The 19,745-nt window shown below is 39.3% G+C and overlaps 2 protein-coding genes across 6 annotated transcripts in view; one reads left to right on the plus strand and one right to left on the minus strand.

Annotated features, from left to right (window-relative positions):
* The window catches only part of LOC107225884 (GPI inositol-deacylase), a 223,323-nt gene that overhangs the window by 182,095 nt on the left and 21,483 nt on the right, over window positions 1-19,745 (plus strand). The window lies entirely within an intron of this gene.
* Window positions 1-19,745, minus strand: part of LOC124293598 — a 43,064-nt gene that overhangs the window by 14,051 nt on the left and 9,268 nt on the right. The window lies entirely within an intron of this gene.

The following is a 19,745-nucleotide window of genomic DNA, read 5'->3' on the forward strand; positions in this document are numbered from 1 at the left end:
ATCACATTGTATAATAAATAAACCTAACTTATCTGCAACTGTTCTAAGTTCTTCTCATCACGCATTTCTCAACAATTCGATATTTAAATATTTGATAGTGTTTCGGCAAAGTATCGAATAATTAAATGTGTGTCTCGCGACACTCAAAATCGTCCTCGCACATGTACGCACACTCGCTTGCAATGTTTACTTGCCGTCTCTGCGTCAAATCTCGCCTCTTGCCCGTGTCGCGACTCAAAACCTATCAGCTGTATCTCATGTATTGTCTACTATCTCGAAATCATGTATGTGTATAATCTATGTTTTCTCTCGCTCTGTAAATCATCACTCTCTGTAACGTTCTCTTGCGATACGGTTTGTATCGCCTCATCGAAACCAATAAAAATCTCAATTATCGGTATTCATTATTTCTCTCCATCTCAACATCTCTTTCGTTTCATTCACACTCGTTCTCATCACTAATTCGCGGATCCCACGTCGATGATCCATATCTTTTTGCCTTCTCTCTAAACAGATAGACACGTCAATTCAATTCCGGGCTTGCTTGTTACTAAATCTTCGTTCCTATTCTTGAAAACAGCCGCCCCTCGGAACAATATAAGACAACGATGTACGGTAACTGCATTATTTCGTCATCTTCGACATATATATATTAGTTTCTCTATCTAATAAAAAAGTTCTGTACAAATGAACAGGTAAAAAAAATTATAATAACAATAGTATAAAAAAGATTATAATAACAATAGTATACGCACGAAGTTAGCGGTGGGGTGAGATGCCGAAAACAAAACAAAAATCATCTAGCAAACAAAACTTCCTTTGACAGCGGTCATCGGCTGCTTATGACAGTCTTTGACAAACATCTTTATAGGTATCGGTTTCTGACACGTAAAAAATGAACATGCAAATGAAAATTATCAAGATGATTCCCGACGGGAATTGTCTTTTTCGCGCGCTGGCGTATTGTATATACGGCACTCAAGATCGACACGCAGAAGTGAGACTGAGTACCGTTTCAAATATAGTGGATAATTGGTCTACGATTGCGGGTTTTATTACAGGTAATGAGTCAAACGGTGCTGTGATTAGGTCACCTGGTGATTACAAATCACATATGAATAAAAATGGAATTTACAGGGGAGAAGCAGAATTAGCTGCAGCTACGGACATTTTTAAGATATGTTTAATCGTGTATCGCGGAGAACAAATTCATCCACACCGAATCGGATCCCAAGATGAAAGACAATTCTCGCTACCCTTCATCGGCGACAGACACAGTGGACACTTTGATGTCTTGCAAAACCAAAATGAAATTCAGATAGTGAGTAATAAGTATCAAAAGTAACAAGCAAATGATAGTAAATATAAATATATCACCAAACAGTCAAAAGGACAGCCAGGATTTACGATGGCAATGGAGACAGGAGGAGTTTCAATCAGCAGACAAGGCGATGAAGATGGTGGATGGTCGGAAATATCACAAAAGAAAAAGGAAAATAAAATTGCAAGTGCAAAGAACCAAATAAGCCATAGAATAATATCCAACAAATATTGGTATAACCAGGCAAGAGGACCGAAACCCGATTTCGTCTAAGCGTCACCCCGCCTCGAACCTACAAAATGGAGACCAGCTGTACAAAATAATGATTGTAGGAAAGCAAATTTTGAAACACAATTTCATGTAATCTTTGTGTTATTCCAATAAAAAAAATCTATTTCACTTTTTTTTGTCTTTCACTTAATTAAGTTTATTCCTTCATACAGCAAGTATAGGTTAACCTCCGCATGTCAAGGAAGTACAAAAATCTTCAAAAACTTGATCAGTCGTAGCTTCTGCATTAATAACCAAGATGGGAGCTGATAAAGAAGAAAAGTTTTGTTTTATCAACCAATCCTCATGAACCCCATGAATAGTTCTGAGGAGCTCTAAAGAAATGTTCGATTCTTCCTTACGAGAACGGGAACTGACTCGGGCGAAAGAAGTTTCCGAGAAAACTCGCAAATAAACAATTAAATCTACTCTCAGCTCAGACGAGCGAAGGAGAAGATCGAAATTTTTCATCAATCAATGAGAATCGAAGTCAACTTCGAACTAAATTTAAAGTGAAAAATGTAAAATAAATTTATTTGAAAAAAAAAAGATTGATATCAATTATTTGTACTCATAAACCAGACGCAGTAGACTCTATATCTCTCTATGTAGATATACGTAAAAAAATCTGAAAATAATAACTATAGCAAAATAAGTCGCCGAATGCAATTGGGGTTGCATGGCATCTGGAGTTTTGTACATGTGAGTGGAATCGTTCACGAAAACAATCTGAGTAGACCTGCATAGGAAGCCAATAGCAATGTCGGGTTGATCGAAAACAACCGATCAACAGTTGCGGACCTGTCATCAAATCAGCATAAATGAATTCACCTGTCTAATAGACAATGTATAAGAAAATAGTGAGGCGCGTAGCGCCGAGGTGGGGTTGGCGCGCGAAGCGCGCAGGGGCGAAGCCCCTAGTGTTTCAAAAAAATAAATTTTGGATTTTTCTTAACGCTACCCGATAAAATACCTGTTTGTGACCTAAGAAATAACCTCATAAAATTTGAGCCACGTAGCTTATGCATAAGAACTGCCGCAATTGAGTTTTCATTTCTTTTTTTTCACTTTTTCCTAAAAATCGCCCAAAATATGACATACATGTATGACACAAAGTCTAAGAAGATCTTTTTTATGAAATTCAATTTACCGTGGAAAAAGTCTCCTGTGATTTTTTCATATATTGCGTATTTATCAAGATATTTACAAAATGCAAAAGTACAACTTTAAATATCGACTTCAGATCTGATATATTGAAAATGAATATGGCGATGACAAAAATTAAAGACATTGTAGTCAGAACGGCTAAGTGGTCTAGTGGAGTAAGTCTCCTGCAAAGCTTCTCTAGATACCAGGTTCGATTCCTGGCTCCGTCGTTAATTTTTCAATTCACCAATAACATTTTCGAATTCACTTCTCTAGCATTTTTTCTCACTAATAATTAATATGACTTCTTCACATAATATTACGAACGGCCGGGTCCGTTCTAATTAGGCTAAAATAACTCGTGTAATATACACACTTGAACATGCCATATGTACAGATCTTACAGATACATAGTCTCCAATGTGCCTCAGCGACGAACTCTATTACGGATACCATTATTGTCCGCAAGTGCTAGTATCGGGAAAGCCAGGTGCGACAAGGACACGTCCAGAGTATGGCTTTCGCGATACTAACGCTTATGCGGAAAACTCTTGTATTAATTGGCTGCTGTAACGGTACGTCTTTGCCTCCAAGTGGGCCGACCTGTATACAAGATCGTGAATACAACACTAAGTACTGAGCTCCGCTATCCCTACTGGACCCACCCACCACCCGATCCTGTGCGAAGCTGTGTCGGTCTCTCATGGAACAGAGTATACGTTAGAGTGGTCTTTATTTAGGGCTTGGATGAATTTTTTATCATTCGAAAATTATTTTTCAAAGCCACTCAAAATAATTCAAGAATTATTCCCTAATTTTCTCAGATTTCTGTCTGAACTCTAAACCCTGCTTGTGAGAGGGTGGAATTCCCCATTTACAATGCACGCGTTTCGACCATATTCTCAGTGTGTATTTGATTGTAAGAGTACTGAATTTTTAATTTGTAACTGCGAGAATTGAGTGGGCATTGGTGCTATTATCTGATAAAAATTCACATAATCGTATCAGGCAATAAAGACGAATTGCAACCCCAATAAACGAAAAAAAATTAGATTTGGAGGCTGGACAATGCGTCTAGATTGCTTGCTACAATGACGTGAATTTTTTACCACTCATTGTCAGTAGTATCAATAATAGCCCTACTAAAATCTTACAGTTACAGATTTTTTTCAAAATTATTTCTCCGACAATAAAATATATACTGAGAATATATACTCTATTTCTATTGAACATCTTAAGACGGCTGCGGCCGCATAATGATGGTCACTAACCCATCCCTTCCCTTGCCCCGCACAAGTCTTCTGTAGACTCATGGGGACATACTCTACCGGATATGGCGGGAAACGGCAGTGATTATTATTATTATTATAATATAGCCAAAACACATCTACTTTAAAAGGGGAAATCCACCATCCCACGGGCAGGGATTAGAGTTCGGATGAAAATAAGAAGAAATTAGGGAATTTTTTTTGAAATATTTAGAGCCGATTCAGGGGGCGAATGATGAAAAATTCGTCCGAGCCCTATATAAGGACCACCTTAATGTATGTATTTTGATTCAGTATTCGACACATTCTATACCGTACGTCCATGAGGAAAGTGCGTACCTTATGCGCGTATGTTAAGTAGTTTGAACTTTATTGACCGACAGCTACCGCCTGATTGAGCAGCCGACGCAATGCCAATCGCGACTGTCAGAAAACGTCCCTACGTTGTGTTGTTACGAAAAATAGTTCGTCGATTCGGACCTGATCTGAAGTAAAATAAATCAGACACACGTTAACCGTGTCAACCAATTCGTTGGATTCCTTCAATGGTTAATTTATCACTATAATCCGAAAATCATTATTAACAAAATACTTTACCAAAACTTCGCGCTTCCCTTGTGAACTCGAAAGAGGTTATGTTCGCCGTTCGCGAATTGATGCTACACGAGTGTAAATAAACGTGACGTGAACCAAATAATTCACCGTGAAGACTCATTCATTGTTAACTGAAAAATTTTAAATTGAAATTACACGAGATACATCGGCTCACGGCATCGATTTTATTAAGTGAGAAAGGTAGAGGGTCATCTCTGTAACAAGTGAATTCAGTAAAAAGAAGCAGCAAATCGTACTTTTCGCTTAGAATTCGATCTGAATTCCATCAGGTAAGTGAAAATAAGTCTGCTTTGACGCACAAATATTTTATTCGAGGCATTTTGATAAAAAACGGTGCAGAGTTACATTTTATTATTCATTGTAGCGAAACGTAGCGACAAATTAATGTCTGATGTTGAATCCGACCGAAATAATGTTGTTGCCATCTCTTTAGGTACATGAAACAGTGATTGTTTGCTTCTCCCAGAAGACGGAGAGCTGTGGCTTGATAGTGCTTTACCTCCGAGTTCTCAACCTGACATTTGTCTTCACTCTTAAGGAAAACCACAGAAAACCTTGACAAGGTTGACTGCGCAGGATGGTTGCCACGAAAACCCTTGTTTTCCCTCGCCTCTGTGTGGTCTGCCAATATTTGCCACTGCGATTTCGTTTAGCACTTCTTAACTGTCTGACTCATACTGCTAATTTATTCCTGCGGCCAAGAGCACATAGGTGAGTATTTTTCACTTGTCCAGTAACTGTGTTCCTGTGTAGTTTAAAATCAACTAACCTCCCATTTCAGCTTTTGTCGTTGAACAGTGTCGGATAGCTATCGAGTATGTGTTTTTCAAGTTTGTTCATGGGTTCTTAAAATTTCTGAAATTTCACAAATTACCCTTTATTGTTAAAACCAGTCGGTGAAATTTTGTTTCTGATTTTCTGCACCATGTTCATCGAAGGGATCTGAACCTCATGAGATATTTTGTACTATCCTTGAAATGCCTACTACTTGTGGCAATGCTACCGTTTTCAAATATTGTACGATTGAACAGGTTCTCCACTAAACTTTTGATTCAAAGCTCTTTGACTACAAATCAAATTCCCTAACATTTTCTTTTTCCCTGATATTTTCAAGATTTACCTGCTTGCAGGTCAAGAAGACACCCCGTCAAAACAGCAATGTAGTTATCTTGTACTAAGGGAGTCTAAAAGAACAAAGTTACAATAAAAAGAGCAGTGGTTCTGGTTCTTTGAAGATACTGAATTCAGGTATCCAAGAACAAAGGATTCCATATTATTATCAGAAGATTATTCGTGTGATGCCTTCATGCCATTATTCTTGTAAAAAGATAAAGTGCTATAAAGTGTATTTAGAGTACTGAGAAATATTAATATTGCAGAAAATGCAGTGATAATACAAAAATAAATGGCGCCGTTGAAATAAAGTCATTTGAATGTAGTATTTCTGAAGTAAGTCGAGTCTGTTCTATGGTTACTAAATTCTACTGTCGGTATTTGCGGACAATCACAAGACCAATTTCTCGTAAACTTTACAATTAGATATAATTTAAACAATTTAACTTCCCGTTTTCAAACTTCTGGCTGATTTGTAGGGTCCGACGAAGCTTGCGATGGTTCCACTGTTTCATGTACCTAAAGAGATGGCAACAACATTATTTTGGTCGGATTCAACATCAGACATTAATTTGTCGCTACGTTTCGCTACAATGAATAATAAAATGTAACTCTGCACCGTTTTTTATCAAAATGCCTCGAATAAAATAACTGTGCGTCAAAGCAGACTTATTTTCACTTACCTGATGGAATTCAGATCGAATTCTAAGCGAAAAGTACGATTTGCTGCTTCTTTTTACTGAATTCACTTGTTACAGAGATGACCCTCTACCTTTCTCACTTAATAAAATCGATGCCGTGAGCCGATGTATCTCGTGTAATTTCAATTTAAAATTTTTCAGTTAACAATGAATGAGTCTTCACGGTGAATTACTTGGTTCACGTCACGTTTATTTACACTCGTGTAGCATCAATTGGCGAGCAACGAACATAACCTCTTCCGAGTTCGCAAGGTCAGTGCGAAGGTTTGGTAATGTATTTTGTTAATAATGATTTTCGGATTACAGTGATAAATTAACCGTCGAAGTAGTCCAACGATTTGATTGACACGATTAATGTGTGCCTGATTTATTTTACTTCGGATCAGCTCCGAATCGAGGAACTGTTTTTCGTAGCAACACAACGTAAGGACATTTTCTGACAGTCGCAATTGGTATTGCGTTGGCTGCTCAATCAGGCGGTAACTGTCGGCCAGTAAAATTCGAACGACTTGACGCACGCACATAAGGTGCGCACTTTCTTTGTGGATACATGATATGTAAATTGCGAGCCAGAAGTCGAAGGAGAAATCTCATTCACGGAATTCTCCTAAGTGAAAAGCGTTTGGTTTGGTTTCGCATAAATCATTGAAGTAACATATATTCTATTATTCACACATTTCTTATGGTTGGTGGTGTCAAAATCGGATACATGTGGGAAAAATTCACCCAGTATGTTAGAGAAACTACGCAATACAACCGGGTCTTCGTTATAACTGGGTTCGTTATATCATGGAACTTCAACATGAAATGAACAGAAAATTCCGAAATATTAAGGACAAAATTCGATGTAAGCGATATGCGAGTCCGATGTATGCGGGTTTTACTGTACTGTTTTGATGAGTGAACAGTTGAATAATTTCCATGATAAAATGTCTATGGCCGACCACTGGGCCAATTTTTTCAAAGTGCAATATTATTGTAACGATGTTAGCGTCGTAGAATAAACGGTTTCTTTGCGCGTAACAAAATGATCCAACAGGCATAAGTAAATCAATCGCGGAAAATTTTTTTATTGGCGATACGTGTTGCTAGATGAAAGTCAGAAGCTGGACGGATTTGTCCAACAATACTGGTTGACGCACCAACCTTATTCAGTTTATAACATATAAAGGCTCATATATGTCTTTTGTCTATAATTTCAACCTTTGTAAATTTATTTTAACCAGTTTTTAAAAAACTCACATGAAAAGTTTGATTAGAGAAGTATTCTTAAATTAAAATCAAAATGTGGTGAAATAACTAGAACTCCCAACTATTTTATAGCATCATGTTGAGAAAACTGAACTGCATTATTTTATTTCAAAAAAAGTTGAACACGTTTGACTGCTAACTTTAGCTGCTAAAGTGACTATAAGACTTCCGTTTTCGGTTGGATGTGAGTGACAGGTGTGCGACAGAGTGGGAATAATAGAGGGAAAGTAAGTGGAATAGCAGGGGCGGGTAGGGAACGCTATAGAGTGGGGAAGGTGAGCGGCCGAGCAGGATGGGGGGGGGGGGGGGGCAGTAAGGGAGAATAGGAGGGCGGGAGAAAAGAGGGAAGGGCAGGTAAAGGTAGAACGGGAAGATTTGAGGGTCGGTAAAGAGAACGAGGTGACGACAAGGGGCAACGGTAGTAGAGAAAAAAAGGGGGCGGCATCAAGGGAGTAGGAAAGGAGTTAGAGTGGAGATAGGTAAGTGACAGGCAGGTAAGGTAGGGACTGGCAGAGAAAAGTAGCATGAGTGAGGCGGGCGGTCAGAAAGAAGGGGCGAAGAGCGTGGAAGAGGAGAGAAAGAAAGGTGGAACGGGTAAGGTAGCATTGCTAGGCAGGGAAAGGAGTCACAGTTCAGGCTCGGTGATGATGGTGACAGAATTATGAAAGAGAATGCGGGAGGATATAGTTGGACAAAGGGAGAAAGAAGTAGATGAGATAGAGGAAAGGGAAAGGGTTTTTGTGAAAAGTAGGAGGGTGCAAAGGTTGCCAGAGGGCAAGGGCGAGGAGGAAGCATATAGGACCTGTTAAGAGTGATTAGGGAAGAGTTGACGATAGGGTTAGAAGAAGTTGAAGGGCAGGTAAGGGGACTACGGGAAGAACTGAAAAAGATTAAAGGGGAAATAAATAGAAGGGAAGAGCAATGGGAAGTGGAAAGGAGGGAGATGAAAGAAGCAATAAGGGGCATAGGTAAAAGACTAGAGGCAGTAGAAAAGTGGGGCGGTGGGGGAATAAAAAAGGTAAAAGAAAAACTGACAGAAATAGAGAGGGAGCGCATGGAATGCGCGTAGAAGTGACAGGGGGAGGGGAACGCAGGGGTGGCAAAGATAGCAATGGATAGGGTAAGAGAGGTAGAGTGGGTTTTAGAGAGGAAAGAAAGGGAGGAGCGGAAGGGGAGTATAGTAGTTAGAGAAGCCGAAATAGAGAAAGGAAAGGAAAAAGAAGGGTTACAAAATATTATGCAGGTAATAGGGATAGTGTTCGAGATAAAAGAGATGTGGGAGGTGGGCGCGAAAGGGGGGGGGGGAGGGGATATGGATAGCAAGGCTAGGGAGCAGGGAGCAAGGGAGGCAGGTAATAGAAAAGAAACTTCTTTTAAGAGGGAGGGAAGAAAGAATAGAGGAGAACCTCACCTGGGCAGAAAGAAAAATGAAATGGAAATTGAGGGGGATAGCAGCGCTCGAGGAGGGAAGAGGAAACAGAGTAAGAGTAGGGTACGGGAAAATAAGGATAGAAGGGAAAATGTGGAAATGGGATTAGATAGGAGAGGTGCTCAGAGATGGGTCGGGCAGGGAGCGGGGCGGAGGGGCAAAGGAGGGGATGCGAAGGAGCGCGGAAAGTGATAGTGACAGGATTGTAAGCGAAGAAAGGCAAGAGGGTAATATAGCGGGGCAGGCAGGGGGAGTGGGGCAAGGCAGGCGAAGGAATGGATAGTGGGGAGGGGCGGAAGCCGAGAGCGGTGCAGAGGAAGAGGGGAAACAGGAGGGTAAGTGAAAAAGGGGGTGAGGGCTGGAAAGTAGGGTTTTGGAATGTAGCGGGGCTAGCGAAAAAGGACGAGGATTTCTGGAAGGGTCTAAGAGAGGGTCTAAAATATCATCTAACGTGATATTATTAATGGAAACGTGAATAGAAAAAAAAAGATGGGAAAAGATTAGTAATAAGCTACCAGTAGGATATGAATGGGAAGTGCAGAATGCTGTGAGAAGAAACAGGAAACGAAGAGCAATGGGGAGAATGCTGTCAGGAGTAAGAAAGGAATTGGTGAAAAGGGGGGGAGGGCAGGCAGAACTAAAGTTAGGGGATGGCAAGGAGAAAAATAAGTGTAGGGGGGGAAAAGTGGATAGTAATAGGGGTATACCTAAACGGGGCGATTTAAATGCCAGGACGGGGCAAGCGGGGCGAGGATGTTGAGGGGAAAGACAGGAGGAAAGTAAAAATAGGAAGTCAAAGGACAGGAAAATAACCCCGGAAGGTAAGGTAGCTGTTGCAATTTTTAGAAGAGATGGGCTGGTCAGTAATGAATGGAGATATAGAGGGAGATGATGAGGGGGAATTTACGTATGTGGGAGGGGCAGGAGAGACGGTCATAGATTATGCTATGGGAGGAAATGAGGCTAGGAGAAGGGTAAACGAGCTGGAGATTGAGAATAGAGTGGATTCAGATCACCACCCAGTGGTAGTGTGGATGGAGGGCACAGAGTCTAGGAAAAGAAAGAAAAAAAGGGAAAGGGGAGTTGGTAAAGGGGTCTGGACAGAGGAGGGCAGGCAGAGGTTTAGAAGAGACTTAACATGGGAGGGGGTAGGGAAAGCAGAAGTAGATAAGTGGAAAGGCTATGTGAGTTTAGGCGAGCAGTAGAAGCAGGAGGTAGGGAGGGTAAAGCGAAAAAGGGTTGGCGGGATGAGAAATGTAGGCGAAAGAAAGCAGACGTTAGGCGAAATTTAAGAAATCGGAGAAAGAAGGAGGGAGAGGGAGAAAAAAATATAGAAAGGAAAGAAGGGAATATAATAAATTATGTGTGGAAAAGAAGAGGAAAGAAAATGAGAGTTTCATAAAAGAAGCAGCAGAAGCAAAGACAGAAAGTAAGGTATGGGAAATAGTAAATAGGGAAAAAAAAGTGGAAGAGGGTGAATGAGGCAATAGATGAGGAGGAGTGGAGGGACTATTTCATGGGATTGTTAGGGAGAGTGAAGAGGAGGCTAGTAGAAGGCGGGGGGATAGCAAGCAGAGAGGGTGACGGGGAAGAGGAGCTACAGGGGGAAGAGATGAGAAAGGCGATAGAAAAGTTGAGGGATGGAAAGGCACCGGGAGGGGATGGAATAGTTAGTGAGGTATCGAGATATGGGGGGGGGGGGGGGGGGGGCGGAAATGGAGCAGTGGGTGTGGAAAACATGTAATAGAGTATGGATGGGAGCGGGTTGGCCTGAAGAATGTAGGGACGGATGGATAGCGCTGATAATGCAGAAGGGGGAAGGAAAAAGAGACTACAGGGGAGTAACCCCTGAAAGGTCATATAAACAAAGTGCCAGCTTAACAATAACCATCTATACAAATGTATGACATTAGATCATTGTTGTTATAATTAACATTAAGGGGGTCGGAATGACAGACGGATAGTCACTTTCTTCTGAAACACCATGTAAGCAACAACTAGTAAGCTAAGCAATGTCTAAAAATGTGAGTGTGTAATATTTGATTATCGTATGACAACCTAACAATAATAATTAATTAGAGGCATTTATGTATAATTATTTTAATTGAAAGTGTTAATTGTTAAATTTATTTCTGTGAAATTTATATATATATTATTTTTTGTTTTTTTTTTTTAATTTTTAAGAAACCTGATGATGACAGGCGGGGTCCTGCCGAAACGTCGTAATAAAGACATCATTATAGTCGACCCGTACAGTATCGCTATCACTCAGACGTGACTATCTCGCCAACTAGTTAATTTAAACGCGATAAACCAACTGCCTCAATAATGAAAACAACAACGGTGATAACAATAATACTTGCGACTTAGCAAATCAAAGAAAACATTGTTAATTAATATTAAGTACACTAACCCGCTTCAATGTGCATTAACGCTAAGCGCCTAACTTCAAACAATATTCTGTAACCATATTATTATAACTACATGCCTTACGCTCAGACGCAATCCAGAATTGAAACCATACTATCGCAAACATAAACTTACTATTACGACCACTTATCATCAAATATCCAACTCATGTTGCTAAACACTTCGATTTATATTCAAACTACATTCACACTGCGACTACATACTTGTAAGCATACACCCACTATTACCGGGTGTCCCATTTTAATCTTACATCTAAATTATCTCGAAAAATATTGCTCTGATCAAATTTTGTTTGAAACAAAAGTTTTGGAGTTCAAAGGGGGACGTTCAAAAAAAATTTTTGTTGAAGGTCCCAAATTTACAATAGCGACGCTACGATGGCTGACATGGTTTTTTTTAAGGAAAACCTAACTTTTTTTTATGACAAAACAATGCATTGCATTGAAACTAACAACTTTTGTAAGAAACATTTTTCGATTCAGATTGTGGTTTTCATGTTGGAACTCCATTTTTGACTATTTAGCGCTGTCCGGAAGGTACCATACAAAACCCAAACAAACCCAAATAAACCCAAACAAACCCAAACAAACCCAAACAAACCCAAACAAACCCAAACAAACGCAAACAAACCTAAACAAAAGTGTGCATGAATCTGTGTGTCCGTGTCTGAGGTTGCACGATTGTGGGCATGTTTGTTTTTTTTCGCGAAGAAAGAAATGCTTATCGCACGATAAGAAAGTCGGACTTCTCCGGAATAGTCATGATGGTTCGTTTGGGTTTATTTGGGTTTGTTTGGGTTTTGTATGGTACCTTCCGGACAGCGCTAAATAGTCAAAAATGGAGTTCCAACATGAAAACCACAATCTGAATCGAAAAATGTTTCTCACAAAAGTTGTTAGTTTCAATGCAATGCATTGTTTTGTCATAAAAAAAAGTTAGGTTTCCCTTAAAAAAAACCATGTCAGCCATCGTAGCGTCGCTATTGTAAATTTGGGACCTTCAACAAAATTTTTTTTGAACGTCCCCCTTTGAACTCTAAAACTTTTGTTTCAAACAAAATTTGATCAGAGCAATATTTTTCGAGATAATTTAGATGTAAGATTAAAATGGGACACCCGGTATATCCATACATGTCGTTGACCAATTACTCGCCAATTACTATTGTCATATTTCGAATTACGTTATTTATTCGGGTTCTCAACATATTATATTCAGATTATCAATATCGTACACTACCTATATTAAGTAAAATTGTAAAACTAATTTTAAGCACATTTAATTTGAAATCATGTTTCACTACTATTATACAACATTTCCACCTTCTTGCTTTCCATATTCGGGATTATATCTAGCGATATGCTTCCTCTGATGAGGGGGGTATTACGTCTGGCGTACCACCACCCGTCTATTTTTCCTACTCGCTAACTCTCCCAAATTTATTATATTAATATCATAGTCTCTGTCCTTTCCTCTTATCTCTATCATCCTCACTCAGCTAATTCCATTCCCTTCCTTATTCATTCTCACACCTTTCCTGCACCAGTACGTTTTATCTCTGAAGACACTCCTATTCTAACTCTCAACAAAATCACATCCAGACCTCTTATACATATAGCTTTCGTACAGCACACTTCATTCCTACCGCTATCTCAACTTCTTCGCAATAAACATCTAATTGATATATTCAACAAACCCAAGGTTATGCAACCTTCATTCTAGCTTCCAGTTGTCCTTGTACGTAAATGCGAAGCCGAACCTGTTTATTTCTACCGCTCGGGAATAAACCCCCTTCACCGACATAACACCTGCAAGGAAAAAGTTTACCAAACTGATTATGGGCAGAAACGGTAAACGCCGTAACCTTTGTACCGAAGAGGTCAGGAAAAAGCAAAACAGCAGAGAAAACTCTTTATAAGCTATCAAAGATTCAACAAAGAAATATATATAAGATTCCTTATGATATTTGAAACAGAAGTCGACGTCGACATCTGTAAGGAAATCAGAAGAAAATGTGATGCCAAGGCGAGACCAGGAACATTTGTAGAATACGATGAGTGTATAAAAGGATATAAAGTATACTTCGCCAAAACCAGAAGGATAGACACTCGCAAGCTTGATCTTTAAAAATAAAAAAAGTTTGTCAAATGGTGAAGAGACCAAACAGAAAAACAGTGGGAGTTGATGGACATAAAGGATCCAGAAGGAAACCAAACAAACGAAGAGAACAAAGAAGAAGAGGGCGAAGAAAACGAAAAAGAAGAGAGTGAGGATAAATTAGGACACGATTTGGGCTCTTCAAACTACAATGATCTCGAAGATGCAACTCAAGAAGAACCAACTCAACTCCCTCAACTAAGAGAGAGAGAGAGAGAGAGAGAGAGATTACGCGTATCACAGAATTATGGCAACTTTAAAACTGATTCTCTGTTCCTAGCTTACTGCGGAGAGCCTTTTGTTTACAAGGAGGCGATCGCTAGTAAAGAATACAAGGAATAGAATGAGGCTACGGCGGAGGAAATAGAAGCACATAACCAGAATGAAACATGGATACTAGACCCACCTCCACCACATACGAAAATGCTGAAGAATCGATAGATCTGCAAGATTAAATTAAAACCAAATGGAGAACTTGACAGACACAAAGGAAGACTGGTTGTGAAGGAGAACCAGAAGCCAGGACAGGACTATATGGAGATATTCAACCCGGTTGTGAGGTGTAACTCTATAGGAATCGTTTTATCATTCGTAACATCTCGGAAGCTGAAAGTGACACAATTTCATGTGAAAACTGCATTTTTTTACGGAACTTTAGAAGAAAAGATTTATGTGCAACAACCAGATGGTTTTGAAAATGACCTTAATGAAGTATGTATGTTAAAAAGGAGTCTGTATAGACTAAAACAAGAAAGCACCCAGGTGCTGGAACAAACAATTTACTTCCATACTAGGAAAATTCGAGGTAGAGGCAACGGAAGCAGATCCATGCATGTTTTATCACGAAAGATAACAAGCTGATATTGGCAATCTCTGTGGACGATGGGGCAATAGCGGCGAAAAACGATGCAATTCTAATCGAATTTCCAACGTGTCTGAAAGAAGAATTAGAAATCAGCATGAATGAATATTACTGTATAGACACCAAATGTGTACCTAACGACATCGATATTTAAAAAACTCGCCAGTGAAGCCTATGATCCTTTTTTCGAAAAAATTCTCAAGCCATACGTAAAGGCACGGCCGTTTCTATTTATACTCTACTTCTTGGTTGGACGAAGGGAGCCGTCACTGTACGATAGAAAATTTCATGACGAAAATAACACATCGACATGGACTTTGTAAGCCATCCTACCGAATTGCACTACACTATACCAACCCTGTGACATTTATTTATATCGGCAAGTGAAGAATTTCACCCAAAATTTATCGATGCTTATGCGGGAATGTAGCATTAGTTGATCATGACGGCGATGGGGGCTAAAGGCGCATGTCGCGAGCCCGCCCCTCCCTTTTGAAATTATCGATTCCAAGTGGAACGGATCATGGAATAAATCGATCTCTTTCGCTCCGGGGACACCAGCCGAACGACATCTGTGACTTCGCAAGATTTCGTCTCTCCCCGCCTAGTCCAAGGGAACGCGACCAGATTCAACGAACATCGTCGGGATCGGTGGTTCGGCCAGCTACCGTTGTCGACGAAATATTATATATCTAACCAACAGGCATAATCACCCCGGAGATATCGAAAGAGCCAACGTGGGATCATCTAACCAACAACACCAGATGAGTAAAAGGAGCCATTTTGTAAGACCACGAAATCCAATGTAATGTTGTGAAAGTGTGCGGGGTGAATGAGAGGGTTTATACAGGGAGTAAAATATTTAGACGAAATGTAAGTCTTCTTTCGGAAGACCAGTTGATTCTGTATTTTGTTATTTAGTTATTCTTTAGTGTTTCAGATCGAAATAATGTGTAAAATAAAATGATAACTCGAGGATTTTTTCTAATTATTCCCGTATCTCGTTGGAGTCGTTCATTGAAATATACACGTATATACTCGTATATATATAAACACTAATGGATGGTGTGGCCGTAAAAAGGTGCTCCCAGTTATCCGAGCAGAACAAGTAATGTGCACTTCTCACAATACTTAATCTTTTGACTTATTGTTAATGCTACTTTCCTATTTGATAAAGAAATATGAATTAGCTGCTTGACGAAAATCAATTATATTTCGCTATTCACTTTTCAAGTTAGCTGATGAAATGAAATATCTTATGGCAACTCCTCATATGAGTTAAGATTCGTGTCCCAAGAATTAATTAGAGGATTAAATTCGTCGGGGAAGGTCACAAGAAAAAGTGCTTTGTTTTGCATTTCTGCAATGTGCGACGTTTCGGCATGGGTTCTGCCAGCCATTATCAGGGTAATTTATTAAAACGAAATAAAAGAAAAGAAAAATCCAAAAATTATATGTTAGCAACTACTTATGTAGATAGTGCTATAAATGCTAGTGGAGTTATATATTTGTAGCTTAAACTACATGTTGCATAATAAATGCGGAAATTGATAAAATTCTATGAACACGAATACCAGACTAGTTTGTTGAAAATTCCGCTATAAGTCTTACTTGTATAAGACTAAGGATTTCTTACGATTATTATCGCCTTCCCAGTTATTAGAAAGTGCCATTGATAGCGCGTGAACTTGCAGATAAGTAACGTACGCTCAATGACACAGTATGTAAGATTAAGTAATTTGAAAGCGTGCCTGCGGTAAGAACGTCTTAGTTTGTAAAATCAGGGACTTTGGTTATCTGCGTATACCAACATCGGTTTACCGCTCTAATTGTAAATGGGGCACTTTACGCACGCCCAGCAGTCTTCGAAAATATAATATATATAATATCCGGAAAAGCTACGTATTACCTAGCTTACTTTTGGATGCTTAATCATTTGAATGTCCAGGGTAAGAAGGCCATCTGGCTTTAGCGTAGCATTCATATCAGTGGGCTAAATTGGAGCTCAATGTCCAAGAACAACCTGGCTACCATACAGCTACAACATCGTTTTTCGACATGGCGATATGCCGGCGAGGCCGCCTAGCCTTTCGACATTGTTTCCTGGTAGTAATCACATGTCCAGCCCACATAGATTTAAGTTACGCATTTCACGTCGCCTAACTACACGGTTTTAATTTAGCCGCTACCGGTTCATACCGTATAGGATTCAATTCAGCCTAGCCGGCATTACTATGTCACAACTCAATGTGGTTTCTACCTGACCAGTACCTTACTCTGCCATGTGGCTTTTTGGTGCGCCTAGTTGCCAATGCGTTATGGTGAATTTACCCAGCATTTACCTGATTCCCGCCTTTTAAAGCTACATGAGGTTTGAACGGCGTCATTTGTGGTAGCCGTATCTGAATCTTACTTGGCATCTCGCGCTGCCATATGGCATTTGGTGAGTAGAGCCAGATAGAGTTTGTGCGGGATTCACATGGCTGCTATGCTGTAAAGCCCCATAGCCACGATTCGGCCCAAGTTGCTATGTATCGAAGCCATATATCGAATCAACTCGCGCTGGAGGAGGCAGCGAAGTTTCTGATTCGATCAGCACTGACGTAGACGTGAACTCGAATCTACATCATCCTCGCAATGATGTTCCATTAAGTAAACTATTTAGTAAATTACATGACAGTGCTACTTGGCAACGAGATACGCTACATATAACACTTGTTACGTCCATGAGTGGAGTTTACTCCTGAGCGGTAGGAGTAAACCGATTGGCTTCACTTTTACGTTCCAGGTCAACCGGAAATCAGTATGAGGATTGAATAAGAAACGAAGTGTACTGTATGAAGCTATGTCTTACTTATATATTTATTTCAAGAAGCTGATAGTCTAGATGTGAAGTTGTCGAGAGTTAGAATAGGAGTGTCACTAGAGACTTGAAACGTACGGGGTGCAGAAAAGGTGTGAAGATGCTTAAGGAAGGGAATAGAATTAGATAAGTAAGCGCGATAGTGAATGGCGCGAGACTAGGTAGAGATAAGAGGACACCACAGAGACCATGAGATTCATATAAGAACTGTAGGAAAGTTAGCGAGTATGAAAAATTAGAGAGAAATGGTATGCTGGACGTGACACACTGTATTCTGAAACAATATGGTTTTCATCGGGTGGAAATATGGTCATACCATATTGTGCACTTCACAATACTGCCACTAGATGGCTTTTGTTACTGCAAACAAAGTTGCACAATAAGTGAGATATACAAAGCGGCTATTCCGTAATACGCGAAAAATAACTGGCACTCTAGAATTCACGAGGGTGGTCGAATACAAATACATCATATATATTTACCATATACGACGTTGAACACATAAGTTGTTCACTTTCAACAAAAACTTAAAACATTTATCTCGTTTCAAAATGTGGCTTCATGGTAGTGAGGTGGTCATGTTTCATGGTTTCATAATGGTTTTAATGTAGCGGCTAGACGTAATAATTACAGATAATTACTACAATAATTAATATGGCAATTATATAGCTGAAAGATACTGAAACTTCATGACAGCTATACAGCAACAACGTGGTAAACTCATCAAATTTAGGTAGCCGCTATATGGCAAGTTCAATGTTTTTGCTGGCATGTATGCGGCAACCAAGATGTATGGCTTCTATAGGTAGTGGCAAGGTCGTCGAAATACATGGTTTTGACCTGGGTTAGCGGTGGCAACTAATAGTAAGTCGGAAAAATTTCTAGCATTCATGTGGCATCGACAAAGAAGTCTGATATTGCAAACTTCTCGCGGCCCTAAAAAAACCTCATAAATATTGGATAATTCTGTAACTAGCTGCCACCTTGAAACCACAAATAAAATATAAAACTTGGCAAGTGACCGCCATCTAAAAATCACGAGTGTTGGTTGTTGTTGGATTTATTGTTTTTATTGAAATGGAAAGCGGTAGTTTTATTATAATAATAATATATTTTTGCGTAAATTACATACATGGAAACTTCTTAATTGTTTGGTAAGCGCGCGTCTGACTTAACCCTTTCTATTATGAGTCTCTGGTTCAACAGAACCGGTTCTCCTCCTATGTTTGCACACATCTTCAGTATCTTTTTCTTAAATACTTTCATATTTACACTAAGGAAAACAAATATAACCAGGCTAATTCCAGGTGAAGATAATTTGCTTGTATTCCAACACTTGTCATTACTGAGTATATGTCAGGATGAAACCGTCAACTCGTCACATGGTGGTTGTCTTGGTTGTTCGGTTTGGCTATGTAGTGGCCACATAGTTGCTACTTGAAATTGTTACCCAGGATGATTTGCTTTTTCGTAAAAATACATTTGAAACAAATTCTTCTGGCAGGTTTTTCTTGGACTGATGCTGGTTTTCTTATTCAACTGTGATATTTTCTGAAAGCACTTACTAATGTCACAAAAATGGATCAAAGTGGTGTTTCCCCTAAAACCTTCGTTTTAAAATCACGATAAACATTGATTGCATGGAATAGATAAATTAAATTTAGGTTCGTAATTTATTGTGAATGACTGTTGATGATAAACTGCAGCGTTTTTCTCATAAATATTTTTATGTCCCTAAATAGGAAATGTGTTTCGAGGTACACTATGATCAAGGTACACTTGGGGACAATGAATCTAAGACGGCTAATTTTTTACACTAGACAAACATGTTGGCAACACAGAGAAACCTACAGCGCCATAGTCGGCTGAGCGTGAAACAAACTCAAATAAACATAACATAACCTATGAACATCGAATCTAACCTTAGAATACCGCGGGAATGATGACTTGTTGACTAATGCTATGCTTCTCAAACTATGGCGAGTTTCGCTCGATACAATGCTTTTCAGTCCGCCATCAGAAACATTGTTGCGATCTGGAAGTGGGTATGAGAGTGAATAAAAATACGATGTCATTCAAGAATTTGTTCGTTTATTGTGCGTTGAGGTTCTTATGGATGAAAAAAAAAAAATAGTAATACAAAAGGCGCCTTTTCTTGTTTGATTGACGTATTTCATGTTAATAATATTTAGCCTTTATTTTTAATTTCAAACTGACGATGGATTGTATTTTATCGTGTTTATTACGATAGATTATTTTACAGACTTCCTTGCTCGTTTTTTATTCACATTCTTGCTGACTGACTGACAAATTTTTCTTTCG

The sequence above is a fragment of the Neodiprion lecontei genome, chromosome 3, assembly GCF_021901455.1.
Source record: "Neodiprion lecontei isolate iyNeoLeco1 chromosome 3, iyNeoLeco1.1, whole genome shotgun sequence".
Taxonomy (NCBI): Eukaryota; Metazoa; Arthropoda; class Insecta; order Hymenoptera; family Diprionidae; genus Neodiprion; species Neodiprion lecontei.